At 34.4% G+C, this 9,435-nt stretch overlaps 1 long non-coding RNA gene across 1 annotated transcript; it reads right to left on the reverse strand.

Annotated features, from left to right (window-relative positions):
• Positions 1-1,475: 1,475 nt before the first annotated feature.
• On the reverse strand, positions 1,476-4,288 carry LOC126734612 (uncharacterized). Its single transcript, XR_007660129.1, has 3 exons — positions 3,799-4,288; positions 1,694-2,144; positions 1,476-1,613 (listed from the first exon to the last, which is right to left on the reverse strand). It is a non-coding gene; the product is annotated as an uncharacterized LOC126734612 (long non-coding RNA).
• Positions 4,289-9,435: the final 5,147 nt, after the last annotated feature.

Genomic DNA, 9,435 nt, shown 5'->3' on the forward strand with positions numbered 1-9,435 from the left:
TAAAGAAGAATTACAAACTGAATAAAATAATAAGGTTAGTATTTGAAAATAAAAGAATAAAATATTCACCTTTAGTATAATCTTACTGAAAATAAAGTCGACAATGAAAGAAAGAAATTGATCTTTTTAACGTAACAATTATCTCCTGCTATAAACAATTATTATACTGTAGAAATGAATTGAAAATATATAAATATTAGAAATGTAATGCATTAGATTTTAAAATTAAATGGAGAGTTTATATCTGGCCTTAATTGTCCCATTTTGGGTACTTTTGCGGAATATCTCCGTTATTTTTAGAGATAGAGAGTTGCGGTTTTCGCGACACTGTGCTACTTTTTCGTAAAACTAAAGATGCTGTTAACAAAATTTTCATAGTCCTTTTATTTTTTAACATACAGGGCATTTTTGAAATTTTTGCATTTTGGGACCCTCGTCGTATCTCCGTTATCTTTAAAGCTTTTGTAAAAGTAAAAATTCATTCTTATATATTTCTGCAGAATCCAGTGGTGTAAATATATTGTTTTCTGATCAATAGTTTCTGATAACCCAAACTTATGTTTTCTTTAATGGAACACCCTGTATATTTATAGTTCATAATATTGGCCTTTTCTTTACCTTTTTAAAAATATATAACAGTATGGACTTATTTTCAAAAATACGCAAAAAAAATTGAATTCTCTAAATTTAAATGATCAAATTTATAATTTAATGGGAGGCCATGGCTATTTATAACAAGAAACAAAAAAATGACAAATAAATGGTTTTTTACTAAATTAACATGTTTCTTTAAATTAATTGGTAACATTGATTTATGTCTTACTATTATCAAGCTTAAAGCACTGTTCAGAGTGGGAGCGACGTGCGTCGCGTCGCGATAGCTTTGCGACGAGCATCGCGGTTATATATTCAGAGTGATGGAGCGACGCGACGCGTCGAAAATTTATTAAAATTACAAATTTATTTTTATCAGTTCATAAAATGGCTCCAACAAAAGCAGTTCATTTGTTTTTGTTAGTGGACACGCCCTATTATAAGTTTAAATGGTTAAACAAAAAAGTAGGAATTCACCCCATAAATCGGGAAAGATATAGGTTTGGTGAATTTCACCATCTGTACCCTAAATTAAGAAAATATCCAGACCGATTTTGGAACTACCTGAGAATGTCCATCGAAACGTTTGATAATTTGCTGAAAAACGTTGGTTCTTATTTGGAGAAGACACAAACAAACTTCGTCAGAAGCCGCTGCATGTCACCTGCAGAACAACTTGTCATTACTATAAGGTAAGTGAAAAAAACATTTAAATGTACATACTTGTATATAAAAATATATTTAACAAAAAAAAAACATGAATTCTTATTAAGTAATAAAAGTAATAACTTAAACAAAATATACACAATATACAAAATATACCTACATAGATACATATATCGGGAACTTACTTATTGATTATGTATATAGGTAATTAGAAAATTCCGGTGGAAATGCTGATGTGGTACTCTCTTGAATAATGCTATTATTAGGATATAGTGGCTGCAGTGGTGTTGGATTGTTGGCAGAATGGGTTTGTAGTGGTTCAGGTCTCCAGGTTTCAGTGCCCGACATTTCGTCTATAATTATTTTCAGTTTTTGAATCGGTTGAAATTTGTTCATATATGGTATCAGACTTAAAAAAAAATTAAATCATTACATTCTGGAGCTGCTACAGGTGGATCTTGAACCAAGGGTTGGGATAAGAGCTGCAGCTTCTTGTTTTCAAGTTCAAAAAAACGGTCTTCTTTGGTGTCAAGCAGTCTTTTTCTGTTCGTCTTGGTCGTTCTAAAAGAAGCTGAAGATGATGGTCTGGTCACAGGTTGCGACGCTGATGATTCTGATATCGGATCCGGAGATCTTGGATCAAAATTGGATTGGGTTTCTGAGTCCTCGTCAACTTCAGAATTATCCTTATCTTTATGTTGGGAAGAAGATTAGTTCCCATATTTGGTGACCGGAGTTATACTATCCTTTAAAAACGACATCATATGAAAATATGGCCAAGAAGATGAAAAGTTGCTGGCTCCATCTCCAGAACGAGATTTTGGAATTTTTTTCAACGGCGATACGTGTCCTTTTTATTCTTCCAACGAGCGGCTACACTTTCCCTTAAAATAATTTTCCATCCATTAGTTCTTAAGCATTACCATTCTATAGTAAATGAAATAATAAGAATTTGGACAGCAAAATAAATAGAAGTTCTTATTTGTTTTGCGATGTTTTTATTAGATCTTTCTTAGACTGAAAACGTACGAAACAAAGAGTATTAAAACATTTTATCGATATAGGACATAAAAAGAAATTGGGTGAAAAAATAGATAAAATTGTAGATACAGAAAAGAAAAATGCTTTCTTTAAACAACAAGAATAAGTGAAACTAAGAGAAAAAAATAAAAACATGTAAGTATCTTTGTCGCATATTAACTAGGCGCTAGTATAAAAATATAATTTGCATCTTACTCAGCTTTAATTTTTTATTACAGATTTCTTGTCACGGGAACCACCTACAAACATTTGGGACACGAATTCAGAGTTGGATATTCCACAGTTTCTGAGATCGTAGAGGAAGCAAGTGCCATTATTTGGGGAAAATTACAAGGAGATTACATGCAATTTCCTAGTCAAGAGCACTTGGAAACAATAATCGAAGAATATAATGTGGAGTTTTCCAAACTGTTTTCGATCTATTCACGGAAAGCACTGCCAAATAAAATGTCCTCCCAAAAGTGGAACGACATATTTTAATTACTTGAAATATTATTCTCTCAGACTACAAGCGGTTGCCGATGCTAACAAAAAATTTATCACTACAGAAGTGGGTGCAAAAGGATCTGAAAGTGACGGTGGTGTTTTTCAGTCTTCGTCACTTTACAGTTTGTTAGAGACAAATGGACTAGATATACCTCCATTACCAAATTCTTAATATTATTATGCCAAATGTCCTGATAGGTGATGAGGCATATCCGCTAAAAACCTATCTAATGAGGCCGTATCCAAGACCAAGAAATAGAATTTTAGATAATGATAAGCAACGTTTCAATTACCGTCATTCATGTGCACGAAAATGCATTAAAAATGCATTTGGTATATTATATAAGAAATTTAGAATTTTTGATAAAAGTATTTTACTTAAAAAACAAACCGCTATTAATGTTGAGTCCACTATGATGGAGGTCGCGATTTGGATTACGTTAATGTTCTAAAGAATAAAAAAAACAATTTAAACTTTAAACCCACAACACTTTAAGCCCAAGAATGACAGTTCGAAATAATAGAGTAGCTAATACGGCGATAAATATTGGAAATTCATTTAAACAGTATTTTACAGAGAAGAGTTTATAAGTTTTGTAACTTATTTTATAAAAATATATTAAAATAATTTCTAAGTTATACTAGTGATTTTTATATGACGCCAGTTTTGTGTTCCAAAGTGCCAAAGTGCATTTTGAACATCTCTTGTAAAAATGTTGTTTTATTACATTGTTGTTTTTTTATACAGTTGTTTTCTTATAGTGTTTATTGAATTCATATATTTATTTTTTGTGTTCCTTTATTACAAGAAAAATAAGAATAATGCAATTCCACTGTTGGTTATCAATCCAAGATTAATTAATATTGAATATTTTTATTTTTTTTATTATTTTTCGGGATGTTTAAATTGGGAAATCATAAGATGGTTCTTTAATAATTAACTATTTTATTTAAAATACATTTTTCCGCGAAAATACGCACATTGTTTTGCGGGCTTGTAACCTTACTGACCTTGCGCAATGCAGGCCAAAAATTGCATTGCATTGCAATGCATTGCCAAAAATTGGAAGGAAGTACGCAGTAGTACCTACACACACTTGCAAGTAGGTTTTGTAAAACAGCTAACCGCTAACAGCCTTATACATATTGACCGCCGGTGATTTTCCTGCAGTAATTATTTAACGAATTAGATTAAACTTATAATAAAGACTTAAATTAAACTTTACCTAAAGTGTGAGTGCCTGATATGGAAGGAACGATGAACTGGTAGCGCTACCAAGCCCGACTTCAACGAAGCAAGGTAAGCCATTATGCATCACTAATGTGCGTTCGAACATTCCTTGAAAAAACGAAGAACCATATTAAATCTCAATCTATCTCAAAAACCTAATACAGTCCACTAAATCAAAAGTCTGACGACGACATTTGGTCCAATCGAGCCTAGATTGGCGTCTTTTTTAACAGAATAATAATTTATTACATTTATTTAATTTGCAAGACATTTTAGTCGCCATTTTTTGGTAAAAATCAAACATTCCAACTAACCTCTTCCGTCTCTGTCTTTAGGTACAACGTACGTACATTTATTCTTTCTATTTACGATAAATAATAAATATCCATATTTAGTCATATCTTTATCTCTGTATGGCATAAATAACCAAGCATTTTCTATCCTTTGCACCGGTCAGAAGGTGTAAATACGGCGTATCAACGCGCTTCACACCGATCCCCGTCGGCAGGTCTCGGTACCGTCTACCGGTCGCATGCTCTCGCACGGGTCATTCTCGGCGTAGAGAGATTTGCTGTTTTGAGTTTTTCTTATATATAACTTTTGCTAATATTTTTAAATTAAAAGGGTTTTGTGTAGTATTATGGCACCGCCTATAAGTACAGAGTTTAAAACTCAAATTAATAAGATTTCTATTAAACGTAGGAGCCCATTAAATAGGTTGCAAGAGATTTACAAGTACGGACTTAACTCGTCGAATGACCCATTCTATAAGGAAATTTTTTTAGCCAGAGCAGATTTTTCCGCACAAATTTACGATGAGTTTAAAGGTTTTCACAATGATTTAATGGAGTTTGTATCTGATGATGATGAATTCGAGGTTCAGGATAAAATACGTCTTTTGGCAGATCAATATTTTTATGGCATTAAAGCTAAGAAACTGGAAATTGATGGGATGACCCCTATTCAACAGTCAAATTCTACCAATTTTTCTCAAGGTTTCGATTCTGGAGCCAAACTCCCTAAAATTAATGTTCCTGTTTTTAGTGGAGATTTTAAAATGTGGCCAGCCTATTTTGACTTATTTAATAGTCTTGTTCACAACAATAACCATTTGCCAGAAGTGCAAAAATTTCAGTTTTTAATAACTTCATTGAAGGATGAGCCATTCTATTTAATTAAATCAATTCCAATGACAGAGAATAATTACAGGATTGCATATAATACTATCGTTAATAGATATCAAAATAAACGATTCTTGGCAACCACCTATTTTAATGAAATGTATAATATACCATCTTTACAAAAGGCATCATTTCAAGAATTAAGGCGCTTTCTGGATACATTTTTCCGAAAATTTAACAGCTCTTAAGGTTTTGGAATTCGATGTAGACTCTTGGGATTTTTTAATTTTCAATATTTTATTACAAAAGTTGGATTACAAGACAAGGACAGATTTTGAACTTGAGCATAGCACTTTAGAAATGCCTACTTATCAACAACTCACAACCTTCTTAACAAATCAATGTAAGGCCTTAGAATCTGTGCAGTATATGGTCCCTAGCACTACAAATAGAGCAAACGTTTCAAATTTTAACTCAGCTTATAAGCAACATTTTAAAAAGCCACCGGCTACATCAGCGTTTATGAATACCGTGCAACCGAAAACAAATAAAAAATGTTTATTATGTCCTTATTCCCATGCTTTATATAGATGTCAAACTTTCTTGGAAAAAACTCCACATGAAAGATTAAATTTTTCCAAGCAACAAAAATTGCGTGGCAACTGCCTTAGATCCAATCATTCTACAAATAACTGTGCATCCTCATTAAGGTGTCAGATTTGCAATTATGCTCATCACACGACTCTTCATTTACCTTCAAGTAAGTTCCTCAACAATTCTTCTCCTTCGACGGCTACTAGCACCCATTCTCAATCTGGTCAACCCTCCGGTACCTTTTCTGATGAAAATAATGATGGGCAGACGAATATAAGTGTCCAATGTAACACTTGTACGACTTCTTTGATACAATCTACAGTCATGTTATCCACAGCGGAAGTGGATATCAAAGATATTCGAGGCAACTTCCAGAGGGTTCGAATTCTTCTAGACTCTGGAAGCATGGCTAATTTCATAACAGAACAATGTGCTAATCATTTGGGCTTACGTAGGCAACCATTCTGTGTTCCTATTGAAGGAATAAACAATTCAATTTCATCTACAAATAAAGGTAAAACTCAATGTTTGATTAAGCCACGTGACAAACAGGATCCAACCTTCACTTTTGAGGCAATCATACTTCCAAAAGTTTGCTCGGATCAACCTAAAATGTGCTTTTCTCCTCAGAGATGGAGTCACATTAAAAACCTGCCTTTAGCAGATAGAAAATTTCAAACCCCAGGACCAATAGATTTATTGCTTGGTGCAGAAATAGTGCCATTTGTCTTAGGCGCTGGACGTATTTTTGGAAAGCCAGGTCAGCCTGTTGCTTTGGAAACAGTATTTGGATGGATACTGCAGGGTCGAATTGAATGCCTTCAATTCAGTACCTCTCTATTAAGTTGTCATGTCTCATTTAAACCCCAATTGGACTTGACACTTCAAAAGTTCTGGGAGTTAGATCAAGTACCTGAATCAAAAATTAATTTTTCTCCTGACGAAGAGAAATGTGAGAATATTTTTAAACAAACAACTCATCGAGAGTCTTCAGGTAGGTTTGTTGTAGCATTGCCTTTTCGTAATATAGAACCAGTTTTTGGGGACACTTATTCACAAGCCCTTAGACGGTTTATTTTTTTAGAAAATAGGTTATATAAGAATCCAGATCTTCATCTGTCTTATTCAAACTTTATGAAAGAATATTTGGAAAAGGATTACATTTCTGAGATACCCATCCAAGATATCAAATCTTCTTCATTTTATTTACCACACCACTGTGTTTTAAAGCCAGATAGTTCATCAACAAAACTGCGAGTGGTATTTGATGCCAGTGCAAGAGGTTCTAATGGGATTAGTCTTAACGATAGTCTCTTTTCGGGGCCCAAGCTTCATCAAGATCTTTCCAAGATTTTGTTAAAATTTCGTACTTATCCTATAGTATTTACATGCGACATTAAACAGATGTACTGCCAAATTGTTGTCAAACCTGAACACAGAAAATACCAAACATTTCTTTGGCGCTTTTCTAAAAATGATCCTATTAAGGAATACACTCTGAACAGAGTAACTTTCGGAGTGTCCTCTGCTCCTTTTTTAGCACTTAGAACTTTGAAAGAGTTGGCAATCCTGGAACAAGATAAATATCCTAATGCATGCAAAGTCCTCCAGGAAGGAGTTTATATCGACGATTGTGTCTCACGAGCAAATTCTATAGAGCTAGCTCTTAAGCTTCAAACGGAACTTATCTCTCTCTTAAAATTGGGGAAGTTTGAACTTCGTAAATGAAATAGTAATCATCCTGCAATCCTTTCTGCGGTGTCTAGTAAAGATGTTCAGACCCCTTTAAATTTCGATTCAGAGGGTCCCAGTTTTGTTAAAGTTTTGGGTCTTCAGTGGAATCCTTGTAATGACGTATTTTCGTACACATGTACTCCTATAGACGGGCCGTGTACGAAGCGAAGTGTGTTGTAACAGATTGCTAGAATTTTCGATCCGCTAGGTTTTTTAGCCCCGACTGTTTTTCTTGCTAAACATATCATGCAACAAGTTTGGCTGTCAAGAAAAGATTGGGATGATATTGTTGGGATGATTTGGGAGCGATTTAAATCCGAACTTCCAGAAATTTCTAAAGTAAACCTTCCAACAAACTTGTTTTCACAAGATTGTTGTCGAATTGAGGTCCATGGGTTTTGTGACGCTAGCACCATGGGATATGGCTGCGTTGTATATTTCCGTATCATTGATTCTGATAAAAATATTAAAATTAATTTAATTACTGGAAAATCACGGGTTGCACCTCTTAAAGTAATTTCTTTGCCCAGACTCGAGCTATGTGCAGCTCATTTACTCTCTGACGTATTGTCATTTGTCAAAGAATCTTATTGCAATACGCTTAATTTGGATGCCATTTATGCTTGGTCAGATTCGCAAGTTGCACTTGCTTGGTTGTCAACTTCACCTCATCAATATAAAACCTTTATAGCCAACAGACTGGCCCATATTCAAGAAATCTTACCTCCATCTTCCTGGAAGTATGTGCCTACCAAGGAAAATCCCGCGGACTGTGTTTCTAGAGGTTTGACTCCCTCGCAACTTCTACAACACAAACTTTGGTGGAATGGTCCTGATTTCTGGCTTGAAAGGCCTCAAAATTGGCCTATACAACCCTCTATATTACGTTCTAATCTTCCTGAGGTAATAAAAGAGGAAAAACAACTTGCTCTCAATATCGTCATGCCTACTGAAAGCATAATTTCTAGTCTCTTGACTAAGTTTTCTTCTCTTGACAAAATACAACGTATTTTGGCATATATCTTGCATATTTTTTATATCGCTAGAAAATCGCAAACATTTTCTTCACTTGACTTATGTATATCTGAACTTAATAGTTCTATGACACATTTGCTTAAAGAAATACAAAATGAGTGCTTTAAGGAGCCCATCTTAGCTTCTAAAAGTAACAAGCTCTTCCCAAGTCCTTTAGAAAGCTCACACCCTTTCTGGATGAAGCAGGTGTCCTTAGGATGGGTGGTAGGTTGGATAGAGCATCCCTTTCTTATGAGGCAAAACATCCTATATTGCTGCCAAAAAGGCACAGATTAACTGATCTGATAGTGGAGAAGATTCATAATGAAAACATCCATCCTGGTCTTAAAACTATGCATAACTTAATTATACAAAATTTCTGGATTATGTCTCCCAGAAACGCAATTTACCGTTGCGTATCAAAGTGTTTGACTTGTTTTCGTTTAAGACCTCAAGCACCCCAACCATATATGGCAGATCTTCCATCTTTTAGGATCTCTCAAGTTAAAGCTTTTTCTCATGTAGCTTTGGACTATGCAGGACCTTTTCTGCTTACTATGGGAAAGCACAGGGGGGCGAAAACTACCAAGGCTTATATTTCTTTATTTGCTTGCTGCGCCACTAAAGCTCTTCACCTTGAATTGTCATCAGATTTGACTTCGGAGGCTTTCCTAGCTAGTTTTAGGCGATTTATAGCTCGTCGCGGTAGGGTCTCTGATTTATATTGAGATCAAGGAACAAACTATAAAGGAGCAAATAACCAATTGATCGAGCTATCAAGCTTTCCATTCATTGGCATTTTAACCCCAGTGGGTCACCTCATTTCAATGGGCTTATAGAATCTATGGTGAAACAAACAAAAAGTGGCATTTATAGAGTTGTTGACAATCAAATAATGACATACGAAGAGATTTATACTCTTTTAACCCAAATAGAATCTCTTCTTAATTCTCG

The sequence above is a fragment of the Anthonomus grandis genome, chromosome 1, assembly GCF_022605725.1.
Source record: "Anthonomus grandis grandis chromosome 1, icAntGran1.3, whole genome shotgun sequence".
In the NCBI taxonomy this organism is placed as follows: Eukaryota; Metazoa; Arthropoda; class Insecta; order Coleoptera; family Curculionidae; genus Anthonomus; species Anthonomus grandis.